The 18083-nt window shown below is 39.4% G+C and overlaps 1 long non-coding RNA gene across 1 annotated transcript in view; it reads left to right on the top strand.

Moving 5' to 3' along the window:
* The first annotated feature begins 5634 nt into the window (after positions 1-5634).
* The window catches only part of LOC120397326, a 37531-nt gene continuing 25082 nt past the window's right edge, over positions 5635-18083 (top strand). Inside the window, exon 1 of the long non-coding RNA XR_005593744.1 lies at positions 5635-5764. This is a non-coding gene — a long non-coding RNA (uncharacterized LOC120397326). The remainder of the gene's footprint in view (positions 5765-18083) is intronic.

Here is an 18083-nt window from a genome sequence, read left to right on the forward strand (position 1 = left end):
GAATGAAGAGAATATGAAAAGATTTCTGCTGTATCATTGAATTTTTGACTTTTGACTCCAAATGACTGGTATTTTTTTTTTTTTAGTATAGAAGAAATAATCAAATATTCTCTTTAATTTCCGGTCTGCATTGAGTTTGCTCCCTTTCCTTTATCACTTACAGAAATAATATATTTTTAATACTTAAAACTTTAAATTCTTAAGGGACTGTACTGGGAGCATGGCCAACTGTTGGCACCAGTGTTGCTGGTTTTGCACTCTCTCTCGAGTCTTGGCCGGAGGTAGTTTATGCAAAGGCATGCTAAGAACAGATTCCTAAGGTAATTTTGAAATAACCCTGGATATTGATCTCTTGTTCTGTGCTTCAGTACAACCACAATACTTTGTTTAAAAGCTGTTTGCAGTACAAGAGTGTGGTGGGCAAATACAAGCCATTTTATATGGGGCCCTTCAGTATTACTAAGTAATAGACAACGGAGTTCTGTTAGAGCTACATTCTTATTTACACCCAGGTGTCTTTGCACCACTCTGGCAGCATACAGTGACATCAAGCTGCCTGAGGCTATGTCTACACTAACAGCAGCGTTTCAAATACAGGCATGACACCCTGCCCCCAGCATGGGTATAAATAGCAGTGTAGATGGTGAGGCACTACTTAGGCGAGTAGAGAACAGACATGCCAGAACTTTAGGCATGTACCCTACATGGCTCTCTGCACACCCAAGCAGTGCCTCCCACATCTACACTGCTATTTTTAGCAGTGTAGTGTCCCACTGTCTCCACGCTGCTGGAGCCTTTCCCACTGCCTTCCCCTGGCCAGAACTTTTCACTGCCTCACGTAGCTAAACACTGCGTGTGGAAACAGCCTGCTTTTCACTGTGGCATGAAGCTGCACAAACCCTACATGTCACCACCAAGGCCTTAGTAGAAATGAGAATCAAATCCAGAGTCTCCTGTGAATGATAGCCCCTTTTGGCTTTGAGGAAAAGATTTTTATAGTTACCACAGCTAGTAGGAAACAACTGAACATGTATGCTTCAGTTCACCAAGGCATTTATAAGAACATGCCTAAATTAAGTACAAGTAATCCCAGGGAAATTAGAGGGACTATTCACATGCTTAAAGTTTGACAATCTTAAGTGCATTGGTGAACTAATGGTTGAACAAATATAAAGTTGCTGGAGAACATTAGAGTACAAAAATATAAATTAGCAAAGAACAGAAACATTTTAGAACTTCAGAATATAGCTTTATCATCACCAATGAAAATAAGCATGAATTTCAAAGTAGTTTTCTATAACTCTTGATTAACATTCTTAAGAATGACATTGTATCTAATATGGAGATCTAAAGAGATCCCAAGTTTTTAACGTATGAAGTTCTGTACACTTGCTTATTTTTCCCCCTATTGTTACTCACACCATCTTGTCAACTGTTGGAAATGGGCCATCCTGGTTATCACTACAAAAGTTTTTTTTTCTCCTGCTGATAATAGCCCACCTTAATTGATTACTCTTGTTATAGTTGGTATGGCAACACCCATTTTTTCATGTCCTCTGTGTATGTATATCTTCCTACTGTATTTTCCACTGCATGCATCCGATGAAGTGGGTTTTAGCCCATGAAAGCTTATGCTCAAATAAATTTGTTAGTCTCTAAGGTGCCACAAGTATTCCTGGTCTTTTTGCTGATACAGACTAACATGGCTACCACTCTGAATAACCCTGTGTTACCCTGTGAGGCTTGGGATCAAATCCAAGCTGGCTGTGCCATAATTATCTAAAAGCCCCATTGAGCTGTGAGATAACTTTACCTTAGTGCCGATATTTCTGTTTAGTACATAAGCATCAGAGGGTGCTGTGTATGAACAAAGGTAAATGGACATAATAAACTAGCATCTTCATATTGATCTGGAGTCACTCCATGTCTTTGGCTCCAAAACTATGTAAATGAAAGTTTGTCACGTTAAATTTATTTGCTGTGCCCACTCCTGCTGAAGCAAAAGATCATGTGTTTCAAAATGTATTTAGCTTTTTTCTAAGTGATTTTTTATTTAGAAAAAGCTCTTAATTTTGTAACTGTAGCTACCAATTTTAGTTAAAAAAGTAGAAGGAGCTGGCCTAGTGATAGTACTTTGCACCAATATGAAGGAGATCTCAGTTGAATTCCTATCCTTTTATAGTTCTAGCTGGTACGGAAACTCACTCAGACCTTTTGAGAAAGAACTAGAACAATGCTTCGCAGTATGGGATGGGACTGTTGTGAGGATTGGAAGTGGCAATGAGGTTCAGAGGTGATTGCTGACAGATGTCTAAGAAACAGCAAAATAATCCTCCCATCTGTCCCAGATGTCTGTGACTTCCACTCTAGACATCTCCACTGCTGTGTTTTAATTGGCTGTGTTCATTTGTGTTTGGTTGATATTGTGTTTTATTTTCATTTGAAATGTGAACGGATGCTATCCCATTTGGGACCTAAGCAAGAATACCCCCCACCCCCAGTACTGTACTAAAATAGGCAAGTTCTTATAATAAAAAGCAAACAGAGGCTCCCTTGAGCTGCATGGGGCCCTAAGCGATTGTTTAGTCTGTTTATGCCTAGCACTGGCTCTGTTTGATAGATAAGTAAAATAAGGGAATGCATAAGAATAGCCACTATGGTAAATGGATACTGACCCAATCCTGAAACCATGAAGGTCTTGGTTTCTAAATGGTGGAAAAGACTAAGAAATAAGGGAAACTTTCAGTAAAGACTTGGGAACTTCTGGGGCAAGGGGATGTTTCTCTCCTGTGTGAGTATTCCCTTCTTCAGCAACATGGTGTCAGGTGTGACTGAATCCCTCTCTCTAAAAGGAGAGCATGGAGATAGAAAGAACAATTCTCACTGCCAGCTGGGTATGCGGATGGGGAGAGTTTGAAAGTCAGGGAAGGTAACAGGGAGAACTACAGCAAAAAGAAGAGAAAGATGCTTAACTGTGTGAACTGAAAGGAAAGGAAAGCCAGATATCAAGTCTAAAGGATGAAGAAGGAGCCTGAACAGAAGCTGTATAGAGAAATAAATAAAACTTCAAGACTGCCTACAAAGTAAAAAAATAAGGGCAAGACCTATCTCCATTAAATACTAAAGACAGCAGCAAACTTAAAGGCACAGAAACTGCTAGTGCTTCAAAAAAATAGCAACAATGGAACCCATATTCCAAAAGACTGCACCAGAATATTCAATTGTAGAAACTCATATGGCTGGGTTAACTGGATCCAAAGATTTGAAAAATTCTGAATGACTTAATAGACAAGTCAGAAGAATGCCAGATAAATGCTTCAATACTGGCCTTTGGCCAGGCTCCAGATGATATTCTACATTTGTTACTCCTCACCGATGTGGAAAAGATAGAATACACCCCCCGCCCCAAGTGAATGAGGCATTTGATACCTGATTTATAGGTAAGCATAATATTATAAAGGAAAAGGGCAAATTTAATAGGAGGCTGCAGGAATGAGAGGAAACAGCTGAAGCTTTCATAACAGCAGTTCACAGTCTTGCTGAACATTGCAAATAGGATGCCTTAAAAGAAGAACTAATAAAAGATAGGACAGCTGTACATGTAAGGGATAATAAGTTGTCAGAGCATCTTCAATAAACCCATATCTGATAATAGTGAAAGCTATAACTCAAGTCAGAGCACAGGAAACCATAGAGAAAGAGTACTACAATTTATATGCTAGCAGCAGGAGGCACCAAATCAGATAACATTGATACAGTACAGATGAGAAAAACAAATGAAACGAGCAATGGGAGTAAGCTCCTAACATAAGAATTGTCCAGAACTAAAAAGTGGGAGGACAAAGAGTATTTACTGGAAGGAAAGTCAAATAAAGAAACACCAAAACCACTGCAGAAGATGTGGCAAGACACCCAACCACACCTGGATGTGATGTAAAGTGAAAGGGGCAAAGTGTAGGATATGCAACAAAAAAAAGTTCATTTTGTAATAGCCTGCAGATCACTGAGAACCCCAGGCAGGAGTGCTATCATCAGAGGATGTTTCCATATTTCTTGGGTAAATATCCTCATAAAAGCAGGAAAAAAGAGGGGCAGATACACATAAATGAATCTAAATGGATGAAACTGGCACTGAAACAGCTGTCACTATTCTTAAAAAAAATATTCCAAGGCTGGAGATGTTCAAAGACCCAATACGATTCTACACTGGTCCAGTTTTATATCAGTTTTATAAAATATCCTGAAGTCAGGGATAAGCGAGGAGGAACCAAGTTAAGAGGTTTCCCTCCTAAAAGCATGGCACCAATGTTCCAATGTTCTGTTGCCCATATTATCACTGTTACACATACCTTGTTGGTTTGTAGACCCAAAGTTTTCTCCACAGAGGGCCACAAATTCTCACTGTTCCTGAGTGGTAGCTGTTGTCATAAACAGATAGTTAAGGGTTAATGTCTCTTTTACCTGTAAAGGGTTAAGAAGCTCAGTAAACCTGGCTGACACCTGACCAGAGGACCAATAAGGGGACAAGATACTTTCAAATCTTGGTGGAGGGAAGTCTTTTGTTTGTGCTCTTTGTTTGGGGGTTGTTCGCTCTTAGGACTAAGAGGGACCAGACATCAATCCAGACTCTCCAAACCTTTATGAATCAATCTCTCATGTTTCAAACTTGTAAGTAATAGCCAGGCAAGGTGTGTTAGTCTTATTTTTGTTTTCTCAACTTGTAAATGTTCCTTTTTGCTGAGAGGATTTTACCTCTGTTTGCTGTAACTTTGAACCTAAGGCTAGAGGGGGTTCCTCTGGGCTATATGAATCTGATTACCCTGTAAAGTATTTTCCATCCTGATTTTACAGAGATAATTTTTACCTTTCTTTCTTTAATTAAAAGCTTTCTTTTTAAGAACCTGATTGATTTTTTCTTTGTGTTAAGATCCAAGGGGATTGGATCTGGACTCACTAGGAATTGGTGGGGGAAGGGAGGGGGGATGGTTAAATTCTCCTTGTGTTAAGATCCAAGGGGTTGGATCGGTGTTCACCAGGAACTTGGTGAAAAAGCCTCTCAAGGCTGCCCAGGGAGGGGAAGGTTTTGGGGGAACAGAAAGTGATCCAGACACTGAAATTTCTGGATGGTGGCAGTGTTACCAGATCTAAGCTAGTAATTAAGCTTAGAAGTGTCCATGCAGGTCCCCACATCTGTACCCTAAAGTTCAGAGTGGGGGAGGAACCTTGACAGCTGTTGATTCTGTTTCTCTAACAGAGATGTCTATAAACTCACAGTTAATTGGGCATTTCATTGACTATCCCCTGTAGGAAGCTCATGTTTGTTATCTACATGTGTATTGAATAATTACACTCAATAACATAGTTCCTGATATGCCTTTCTTCAATAATAGGATATGATTAGCTGGGTCACAAGGCTAAGATTTTCATCCTTTTAAAGAAGGGGATCTTATTCTCCCAGGAAGACAGACATTAGTTTAGACAAAGTGTAACACTGACAGACTCCAGTTGTCAGTGGGTGGGATTGAACCTTGGGCCTCTGGAGCTTAGTGCATGGGCCTCTACTGAATAAGCTAAAAGTGACACACACACTCACACTCACACTCTCTTTCTTCCACCCCCCTGCCCTGGGACAGAGCACCACACCCAGGTGGTATGTGGGTTACAAAAGCAGCAGTCTGTTGGACTATGTTGAGTTATGTTTTTAAAGCACACCAGCACTTGCCTATTTCTTGTGGAATGCAGTGGATATCAAGGGAGTTTTTTGGTAAGGAACTCACTTCATCTGTATTTCTTTGTAAATCATCATGCACTCATGTAGTGCTATAAAGCTAAATAATATTATTAATATTTCCATCCTTTCCCCCTTCAGGGAGCCCTGCTGTGTTGCAGCATCAAGTGTATGTTTCATTTTTAGTCTGGTAAAGATTAATGGCTACACCTGAGTGGGACAGCTCTAATATGGCAACATGTATCCAGCTGCAGCACCTGCTGTAGGCTCCTGTTAAACAGTGCATGTCTGGAGTTAATTTTTTCATAATTACATCCACAGGCAATAGAATTTAACATAACTGTATTAACCTTGATACAGTTCAGGATAAATAAATTAGAAGATACAGGAATGTGTCTACAGTGCAAAACTGTTTGTTTGAATACAAATATTACTTGATCTGTTAATTTGGAACATGGAAAGGCAAGTAAACCAAATAGCTTAGGCAGACCGAAATGTGAGAATAATGAAAAATGAGTGAACTTATTTATTGGAATCTCAGTGTCCCTGTTTGAGCTCTGTGTGTGAATAGCTGTTTTTGGTATGCTGACAATTCTGGGGGGGAAACTCTCATTTCAGGCCATCTCAAAACTGAATCTTTTGGGAATTTTTGGCAAATCAAAGAGTTGGGAAACATTTCCTCCTGGGTCAAGGGAAAAATTATGCTTGACCCAAAACATTTCATTTCCATTTTTTTGAAGCAAATGATAGTTCAGGCTAGATTTACAGTCAAAGCACATGGGAATGCTGTTACTGCCAATTGGCTGGTGGTTAGGGGACTCAGCTGAGAGATGAGACAGCTGGATTCAGATCCCCACTCTGAAACAGGGATTTGAACCTAGTTCTTGTACATTCTGGGTAAGTACCCTAACCCCCAGGCTATAGTGGGGGGCTCTCAGTTTCTCCTGTTGAAACTGTTCCATTTTGTATTAAGTATTTAAATATTCATTAGGCCAGAGAGAGTGTGTGAGTGAAAAATGACTCTGTGATCTGGTGTCTAGGCCACTCACAGAAGAGGAGGAGGCAGCCAGGTTCCAGTCCCTGCTCCAATAAATATTTAATTTATTTATTCAAAGTGGACCAGCTTCAACAGGAAAGACAAAGAGACACCCATCCTCGAACACCCTGTAGTCTGGGCACTCACCTAGGATGTGGGAGAGCTGGGTTAAAGTCCCTGATCTAAAGAAGGGACTTGAACCTGGGTCTGCCTCTTCCCATGAGAGCATCCTAACCACCAGGGTGCTTGTTGGGGAGAATACTACCAAAGTTGATACGAATTCATGGAGTATTTTGGACTACCTGAATCTGCCAAAAAAAAATCCACCCATCTCTAGTCCCTGTGAGTGGCAGTAGCAGTGGGTTGCTATCATACCTACTTATTTGAAGACTGTGAACTGGATCCAATAAGGGGGCAATTGTATGTCACTGAAGACAACTGCTGTGCCTTAAATGGGGAATTATTAGAATACTTTTTTTGAGGACCACACAAACAGCTTAACCTTAGTCCTAGTATAGAACTATACTATACAGACTGGTGAGCACTTACACAATCACATCAGTGTCACTGAAACAGCTCAAGAGTCACACAACCTACCCTCATAATGGGACTATGTAGTACTTTCACCACTTTTAAAGGAAGCTATTGTATAAAATTCAAGAGACTATCCAAAAATAATGGAATTTTTTTCAAAAGAGTATCCATTTCCTGTTCTTTCAGTAAATCCCAGTATTCTTAGGTTGCAACTTTTATTATTTGCTGGAATTTCAATCTTGCTATATAACAAAGAATTGTCCTTTATCTGAACACTAGAAAGAGCTTTTAAACTCTCAACCCTAGCTCAGGTGGCTTAGCTATTATTGCTTACAGTTTTGATGTCTACTTCAAGCGTTTCTATTTTCTTCTGAACAACACTTATTCACAGACCAAAGGAGGCATTTTCTTCTCTGCTACATTAACAGAGTGGAATGCAGTTAATTTAAAATCTATGTGACATCACGTAAAGCAGCAAAAAGTTCCCATGATTTGAGAGGCCAGACAGTTGGTGGAAAAGCTGTTGTGATTTATCCATACATTCTAAAACCAATTGATACAAATGAGCATGTTGTAGTGTAACATGATTCTGAGGCTGAGGAGAAAAGCTGGGTGGAGTATTGTGACAGAAGCCCACCCATATCTGAAGGTTCTTCCCCCAGCCTAAGGGGAGGAGCTACTGAACACAGGGCTCAAATAATTCAGGGTCAACAAATGAAAAAGAGGGCCAGGAGTGAGGGTTACAGGTTCAAAATCAGGGAGCCAGAAGGGGACACCAAGCAGAGAACCTTGGGTAGTGCCCATTGCTCCTCAAAGGCATGTAAGGAGCCAGTGGATGCAGCCCAGCAGAACTCTGCCTGGACATGTGATTGAAGGGAGGAATGAAAATAGTACCCACAGTTGCAGAGCTCCCCATCCAGCATCCTCCTGGTGGAATAGATGACCACCTTGCCCCAGATGAAGATGAATGTTCATGTAGAGGGTAATCATCAGGCACGGGAGGGAAAAGTTCAGCCAGAACCTAAGGTAGGGTGACCAGTCAGCAAGTGTGAAAAATCGGGACAGAGGTGGGGAGTAATAGGAGACTATATAAGAAAAAGACCCCATAATTGGGACTGTCCCTATAAAATAAGGACATCTGGTCACCCTAACCTAAGGAGAAGGTTCTGGAGGAGCTGGAAAAGGGGCTGCAACCTGGTGCACTTGGGATAGATATGCACCAGGGTCTCCCTCACACCACAAAAGGGGCAGGTGTAGGGGAGAGGGGTGAACTGCACCAAGAGCTGGGAACCATCAGCTAATCACTTAAACACCAATTAATTTCCTCCCTCCCATGGACCTGACTGTGCCTAATTAGCAGATTAGAATGGTCTGGGGAGGACAAAGGAGCTAATTAGCACATCAACACAGAGGTTAGAGGACAGCACAGGAAGGAAGTGCTAATGGGAGAGGCAGGCTAGCAATGCCAGAACCAAGGAGGATCTCTGATTGGAGAGACTCTTCCCTTTCTGCTCCTTGGTGGAGGGCTGAGGAGCATTGGATGCTGTAAATGATATGGATCTTGGATCAGTAAAGGTGGTGGGAAGAGCAAGGCAAATATACTACACCGCGGTGTTTAACAACGGAAGGTCTCTGACTAGTCTTTGTAGACAGGGCAGAAGACAGGGGCAGGATCTTATCCTGTCACCAGTATAATCAACTAATTTATTGTTAAATTTTCATATGTACTCATTCAGAACTATTTGCCAAGTTCTTCAGCAAACAAACGTTAATGCTCTACCAATCGTTCAAACTTTTGCAACAAACTCTCTGAACTCACCCCATGATCAAGTCAGACAGACAGTTATTGTTCCCTGACTGGAGGTCTGCTGCAACTAATCATATGCAGCACACACTTCACATTGCATATTCAAATTTGCAGTTCAGCATTTGAACTGATGGTTAGTTATGCAATGTGAGATTCCTGCTTTTGTGAAATGTGTTCTTAGGTAGCATTCAAGCTGAAATGATCACTTTTTACACAAGTTTTGTTGTTAGTGAAACTAGTTCATTAGTATGTTTGTTAGAAGAAAATAGATGATTTTATTTAAATTTGAATGAATATTTGAAAAAAACCCCACACCTGTTTTGGAAGAATTCACTCAGCCCTGTTGAAGACCAAATGTAACCCTTGCCGATCTTCCGTTGAGGCCATTGAGAACAGCAGTGCTGAACTTGTTTCTCATCCAAAGCTTTAGGCTCTGGTTAGCTAGTTGGTCTTGTAAGGCTATGTCTACACTTGGAGGTCGGGATGTGTTTCCCAGCTTGCATAAACATATTCTCAATAGCTCTCATTGAGTTAGCACCTGAAAAATAATAATGTAGCCACAGTAGCATGGACAACGGCATGGCCTAGCTGCCCCAAGAACCTACCCACAGTGGCCAGGCATGTTCGTACTTGAGGCAGCTAGGCCAGGCCACTGCTCACTGCTGCCTGTGCTACCATGGCTGCACTATTATTTTTAGTGTCCTAGCTTGGTGAGAGGTAGCAGGAGTGTGTGTGTGCTGGGAATCACACCCCTAGTGTAGATGTAGTCTTAGTGAGGTTACAGCCAAGATTGTCTACAGTGACTGATGATTTGGGGGCACAGGCATCAATATTTGAGTGTCTGTCATGTGACACAGTGAAGGGACCTGATTTTCAGAAACTGTGGAGCATTCACCCTCTGAATATCAGGGCCTTTTAAGGTGTCTTAAGTTGGGCACCCAAAGTTACTAATCACCTTTGAAAATCTTATAGTTTTTTTTACTTCTAAATAGAAGATTAAGGAAGTGGCTATTTTTCTGTCTTTTACAGGAGTAAAATCAGGAGTAATGGCCTGAAATTAGAAATGGAAAGATTCAAGTTAGATATAAGAAACCATTTCTTAGCAGAAAAAGTAATTAGAGAATGGAAAAATAAAACTGTCTACTGAAGGAGCTGAGTCACCCTCATTAGAGATGTTCAGAACTAAGTTAGATACATTCCTAGTTGGCTTAGTGTATAGGAAGATCATGCTTCACACAGGAGATTGGACTGCAAGATCTAAGATTAGTGCAACCCACTAATCAAAGATTTTGTAAGTAACACAAAGCTTGACAGAACAGTGAACTCTCTTAATTATCGTTTGACTGAAATATAGTGTAACTGCAAAACATACAATTTAATAGAAACTCGCCAGTTCTCATTTTGCTCATGCAGAAATCTGATAATTCTTATATATGGACTCACCCCTTTTCTTAGCATAAATTTAACAGGAAAAGTGCTATAGTGAAGATTTCTATTACTAAAACTTCAGTTCTTTTACAAACAATACTACAGGGTGTTTGCTAGGAGGCTGTCAGTACTATTGTAAATAAAAACTAAAAACTTTTTTTAAAATAAAAGAAGAAATTGAGTAGTCCAGACTCACTAAGGGATCCTATTCTTATTGTTAGGTTAAGCTCCACTATAATCGATTGAAGACTATGTCAGAAGTTAAAGAATATGAATGACATGAATAGTAAATGCATGCTGGAAAGATGATTTTGCCATAACATTGTTAGTGACATATTGACAGTGTGTGGTAAATTTTCAAAAGGCCACAAGCCTGTTTTGTGCCCATAAAACTTACAGCCTCATTCTTGCCTGCAAATCTAAATGCTTGTGCCTCTAACTACCTGATATGCATGCACAATCAGGCAGTTACAGGTGCAACAATTCAGAGTTGCACTTGCAATCCAAGTAAATGTACAGTTTTTTCAGGTAGCAATTGTGCTTTCAAAATAAGAGATCTTCCTTTTGAAAATTCATCACATTGTGTGTGTGTGTGAATATATATAACTATGCATATACCTTATTTTTACAATTTAGTTTATTTTTTCAATTGTTTTAAATTTAGTAATCACATTTCTGATAAATAATTGAATAATGTATCTTTTGTGAGGTTGTATTCTGTTATAACATCCATTTTCTTTCATTGGTTCATTTACAGTAGTCTGGTAATATAAATTTCATCTCAGACATTAGTGCAAATTACTGAGGTTCTCCTGAACTCTATGAAAGTACGGTTATATCTTGTGAAAGATATTAAAAGCAATGTCAAAATATAATATAATTATGTGATCATGACTAACACAAAGAAATAATAGCTAATAGCAGCACTTATGGATTCACTGAAATTAGGGATATTATTAGGGCCCTACTTCATTTTCGATATTGCGGATCCTGCAATATTAGGTTTCCACTGCAATTTTTATTTTAATTTGCTTACTTTGCACAATTTTGCGTACATTTTGAGTATGCAATTAGTATGACACCAACATTAAATGCCTGTAAAATGTAAAAAGCTAAAGTGACTGAACTTGATTTCTATAGCAGTTGTGTTAAGACTTTTAGTCTTCTGAATTTTATATTGTACTTGTCACTTTATTTTTTAAAATGAATGTAATATAGTTGCAGCAAAATGTCTGGTTATCAAAAAATTTAGCAAGCATAACATAACACTTGAGGGTTTATATCATTCCAGCATTTTTTTCTTAAACAAATAGGTTTACTGTGGCTTTTCCAAATTACTGCTATTAATAAAGGTCCATTATTACTTCTCTGCGATTTTCCATTCTTGTCCGCAACTCAGCCACAATTATTTGAAGAGCACCCCATGATTCAAGTAGGGCCATATATGTATGTGTGTGAGTATAGCCCTACTTGAATATAACTTCTTTCTTCCACTTTCCTATTCAGGACTGGTGACTTTTATAGCCTTCTTCCAAAACTCCTGATTGCACACAAGGCTGTCACGCAGATTGATCTTTATGAAGGCTGCTGATATTCAGTCCATGTACTGAGTCTTTGGTCTCCCTTTCGGTCATCTTCCATCCACAATCAGTGCAAGAACCATCTACCAATATAACTCTCAAGTCTCCACTGGATATGCCCGTAACAACGTAGCCAAGCCTCCCTCAACTTGTCTTCAATGAGAGCAACCCTCATTAGGCCTCTTACAACCTCACTTTGTCTTCTGTCAAAGAGTGTCCAGCCATTTGGCCATCTCACCATTGTCATTTGGAAAGCATATTGATTTATTTTCTAGTGGCTGGCCAAGTCTGTGTTCTGGACATTAGGATAGGTCAAATTACAGTTTTATAACTCTACCTTTTAACACTATCAGCATTGTTTTGTCACAGAGAACTGGGGTTAGTTCCCACCATTTGCACCACACCGCTTTAGTACAATACCAGGCATCACTCAGGAGGGCAGCATCATCATCATCAACCATTGATCCTAGAAGAATGAAAAAATACCTAAGCTCTTTGCCTGTAATATTCTTTATGGTGAGTCCTCCTCCCTCAGTTATGATAGCCTCAGTCTTACCAACATCCACTAAGTCCAGCCTGCTCAGAACTATTTTGCCACTATTCAAAATTGGCTTGCAGGGTCTCAAAATCTTCTGCACATATCACTAGTCAGCAGCGAACAGCATGTTGCAAGGCAGTTCCCTTCGTAGATTCTCACTTGTTACATCTATGAAAACAGCAAACAAAAAGAGGCTCACCATTGCCCCTCTGATGTAGGCCAACTTTTACGTTTTACTTTCCCTACTGTAGCCCCATTGAATTTTGACTACTGTAGTCATTCCATCATGCATACCCTGGATGAGATGGACATATCCTTGTGGCACCCCTCTCGAATACAAACACCACTAAACTAGTTCTTTGTGGACCTGGAAAAGATGTATGATCATGTACCAAGAGACCATGCCAAGTTGCTGTCCCTTTTCTTTGAACATCTCCACGAGAATTCATAGCACAAATATTGATCATAGAATTATAGGACTAGAAGGGACCTTGAGAGGTCATCTAGTCCAGTCCCCTGCGCTCATGGCAGGACTAAATAGTATCTAGACCATCCTTGATAAGCGTTTGTCTAACCTGCTCTTAAAAACCTCCAATGATGGAGATTCCACAACCTCCCTTAGCAATTTATTCCAGTGCTTAACCACATACAGCATCAATTGTGTTCCTTCCTGGCATGATCCAATACTGACCCTTCCAAATTTCAACTATTCCATGCAGACACTTTTCAATAATCTTCTCCCATATTTTCATAGCATGTGATGTCAGCTTAATTGGGTGATAATTAGCACACAGTGTAGTATCTCCTTTCTGTTCAAAGATAGGCAACACAAAGTTTTTACGCCATTCATCCAGCATTTTCCTTTTCTTAAGAATATCATTGAACAGACTTGAAAGATCCTTGATGCCTTCCCTTCCCAATGACTTTAGAGCATCCACTAGTACTTCATCTGGCCCCAGATGCTTTCTCCTTTGTCATTTTCCTAGAAGCTTCTGCAACCTCTTCCTCCAATAAACGATCTATTCCGCCTGGTTTGGCTGACATTTTCTAAGTTCCTCACTTAGCTTCTCCTAATTCATCACTTTTTCAAAACAGTCACTCCACACTTTGATTGAATCTCCATTCATTTGTAATATACCATGTTCATTTCTAATGTAAGTTAACTTGTTCACATCCCTCATTATTTTCTCTCTTGCCTTGGTGAGTCTATAGATAATCTTTTCTCCCTCTTGCCTTCTTAGTCAGATTTATAGCTTGTCACAGGCCATACTTTTAGCTAATGCAACACTTCCTTTGGCCTCCTTGCCTTCATGTACACTACTTTATCACTGCTCAAGCTGCTGACCTGCCATTTTTTTAAAGGTTTCCTTTTTTCCCCCTCAAAAGATTCTTTAACCTGTGGAATCCACCCATCAATGCTGTCACCCTCTATGATGCAATGAGGCTATCAGTGTGTTGCACTTCCGGAGGACATGTCTTCCAGATCATGAACATTCCCTTTTCTGTGAGACACAAGGGATACTTTTCACTTGAACCAACCCCTGCAATGAAGAAGAGTATCTGAGTGCAATCCCTCTCCACCCCAACACAGAGTAGAATTAGGTGCTTCAGAGTCTGAAGAAGAAAAGTGGGAGGGCAACTTAAGGGGAGAGACAGAAGGAAGTTTGCCTCATTCAGTGCACTCTTGACAATGTATGTTCTGGTGTCTACCCATAACATCTATTTTTTTTAAAGCATAGGAAATTCCATACAAAAAGCCATGCTAAAATAATCTCTTGAAAATCTGGAAATACAAAAGTCTAAGGTTGCCAGCACAACCTGAACTCTGTATTTGAACATATGTATTGGCACACTGTCTTTAATTACATTATTATTTCCATTATAATAGCACCCAGAGATCCCATTCAGGGACCAGGGACCTATTCTGCTAGTCATGTCTATATGAAAAGTATATTGTATACTACTTAAAAGAACATACCATACAAGTATAACAGAGTGATAATGAAATTTGTCTGGTCCATCTAAATTAATAAACAAGTTAGCTAGTCCCTGAATTCCACTTAAGGAAAGCTCTAATGTGCCTGTGAATGCAGCTATGCTACCTTTGTACTTATATGGTGTTATATGGGAGATAACAATTAAAGACTGTATGATAATGCAAATTCACAAAGAAGCAGAGTTAAGGTTGTACATTTAACTTGGGTATTTTCTAATGTGTCGTTACCTGACCAAACTTAACATTCTTTAAAAAAAGTTTTTGCACGGATATTTATTTATTGTTTTTATAGTATAAAAAATGATCTATGAATTGTACTTACCATGTGACTTGAAACATATTGAGATACAGACAGCTATGGTTTTCTTTTAACTTTGAGGGCAGTTAGTAGGTTGGGGGTGCCAAATGGTTTCTGCAGCTAGGGCACCAGTGCATGTAAGGTCAGCCATATCTACAAATATTCCAAATAAAACACCAATCTAAGAGACAATTCCTGAGTTAAAACATATTAAACTGGTTGTATTGTCAGGTGTAAATTAGTTTCTGTTCATAGCGAAGTGTTCTTTTCTGATTATTCTGGGGCTGGATGATAAGATCAAGTAGAAAGATAATATGTATAGAAAGAGAGAAAGAAAGACACTTTATCCTCAGTTCCAAATCATATGAAGCCTAATCCACAATTCAAGATCTTCACTTTATTTCTTTATAACACACACACACACACACACACACACACACACACACACACACACACACACACACAGAGTTATTGCACATATATATTTAATGATTACTATATTTAGGTATGGATTTGTCTTTTAACACACACTTTAGCAAGCAATATTTATAGAACTACATTGACCATGTAACCTGCAAAGAACTGCTAATCAAGTGGGAAAAGAAACCATCTAATTTTTGGTGATGAAAATTGCTTTACATTGAGTGATTGTGCTAATCAATCTTCCACAAGTAAATCACCACTAAAAGATAATTATAGGATCTTTCAACACAACTGAGTAAGAAAAGGAATAAAAATAAACTCACAGAAAAGCCACTCTCTTCAGTAAACATTCCAGAATTTGCTTTGCTTCCAATGCACCAGAAAGAAATTTGGACAATGTGCCCAAGTTGTCTTCAGCCTGTCAAAAAGCACTTCTTCGGTTGACCAGGACAGAACTGGTGGAATTGTTCATTGCAAATAATGTATCCAACAAATACAGTAGTTCTTTCTGTTCACAAGTTATCCAAAACAGGTTGTAATCTTAATTTGCTCATTAGTTGAAACTATTCATCAACTACTTTGTATGAATAAATTTTAGCCTATGATTCACTTCAAGTGGTTGGTCATATAAGCTGTTCTCTGATTGGATGACTTATGATTTCTATAGTGGAGGAGTACTTTTTTTCCCCTCCCATTCACAAAATTATCCACAGATAAGGTAGAGCTTGTAAGACTGTTTGTGAAGGCATTTTCAGTGGGAATACTTGTATCATAAATAGTGATGCCTGTACTGAACATTCTTTCTTCCTATGAACATTCTTTTGAATAAATACATGCTCATCTGATGTATGCCAACAAACAAATCAACAGAGCTGCAAATACCAGCAAAGGAAACTGACAGGCTGTATTGGCAAGAAGTCACAACATCTAGAAAAATCAGCCCCTGAAAAGCAGATGACAAACGTGATATAAGAAGCTATATAGAATAGAAACCAGTCTTAGCAAGACAGACGTGATACTGGTTGGACAAGGGAACATTTCTGAAGAACTAGCTATGTCACTCTCTTCCCCTCCGTGGAATGCATTGTCAAAGTTGTGGAAAGCTTTAGCATCTTATTAGGCTTGGCATTTCACCTTGATGACCAAGTAGCATCAGAGACAACTGTCATCTAGCACACTGGAGATGAAAGAAAACATCCAGAGTAACGCAGAGGTGGCAGCAGCTCATCTATGAAGTAGACATTTGCAGTCTCAATGGGATAGGCTGCTGCAACCTTACTGCTGTGCTCTCATTGCTCCACTGTCTCCCAGCCCATTTCTATTGCCAGTTTAAGGCCTTCAACCCAGATCTGCCAAGGTATTTAAGTACCTAACTCTCATTGAAAGCAAAGTGAGTTAGGCACCTAAATACCTTTGAGGATTTGGGCCTTAGTCCTTATTTTTAAGGCCATCAGTGAATCAGCACAAAGTTGCTACATCTCTAGCCATATCTTACAAAGGCAGGTACAGTCCTCTGGGACAACACAGCCCAAAGAGCCCGGGACAAAACATACAATTGCTGAAGAGAAATCATTTTCAGTTGAAGATTTTGGATGAGGAATGAATTTTCAGAGAAAATCAGGCTAATCTGTAATTACATTCAGGGTGCACTTCAGGTCCCTCTTAAAAAAAACAACTTTCCCACCATAATTAAATTAATGGGGCGATGGAGAAGAGTACAAATTTCTATGTATACCCAAAACAAAGCCTCCTCCTGTACAGCTAGGAAGGAAAAAGAGTAGAAGACTCATGAAGTTCATTAAGGACCTTATCCTACAGATCTAATTAACCCAAGTGCTTAGAAACTTTAGTGATGAGTGTTATATAAAACCTAAAATAGAGAATATTCACAAATAGTTCTTGGCTGTATTTACACAGCTCTAGATGCATATTTCTATTAATTATTATTATTTATTATATTCCTAGTATTAGTGTATATTTGGGTCTATTACAACAAGGTGGTGAGATGTATCCTGACTCTAAGAATGCCAAAAAAAATGGTTTCCAAGGTTTCCAGAATATGCCAAGATTCAGCTTACAGTTTTCTGCATGTGTAGCCCAAGACATACCTTTGTATTATTTCACTATTCCAATTTACTGATCCATCATTCATGAAAAAGATAGCAATCGTCTATATCCTATTCCCAGCTGCAGAATGCATGCCCCCCTGGCATCTTTGTTTTTCTCTCCTCTGTTGCAATTTGCTGTGTTTGCATTTTGCTGTGAGGATGCTGTGGTGCCATGTGAGGGGAAATTTCAGGTTGCCTCAAGGCAATGGCAGGTAGCTTCCCTCAAATGCTGTAATTTGTCTGAAATAATACATTCTGCAAGGTTCTATCATAATAGTTTTTGAATGTTTCCTGGATGGAATGGGTAGTACTGCTCTAGCTTTATTAATGGCATTACAGATAAAGAGCGGGGGGTGGGGGGTGAAACATTTCTGCTTTTTCCATATGAAATTGCCATTTGCACTTCTTTCTTGAGTGGGCTGTGACTGGACCAAAAGGTGCATATGAGCCTGCTCTCCCAGAACATGGAAGAGGTCTTTCCCTTCTCTTTTTTTCACTTTTCCTTTATGAAGTTAACCAAAACAAGGCAGTTATTTCAAGAAGGTGCTGGCTGTGAGAGAGTTTGACCAGTTTCCATTGAAATTGTGACAGAATTACACACTCTTTT

Source organism: Mauremys reevesii, linkage group 1 (genome assembly GCF_016161935.1).
Source record: "Mauremys reevesii isolate NIE-2019 linkage group 1, ASM1616193v1, whole genome shotgun sequence".
Taxonomy (NCBI): domain Eukaryota; kingdom Metazoa; phylum Chordata; order Testudines; family Geoemydidae; genus Mauremys; species Mauremys reevesii.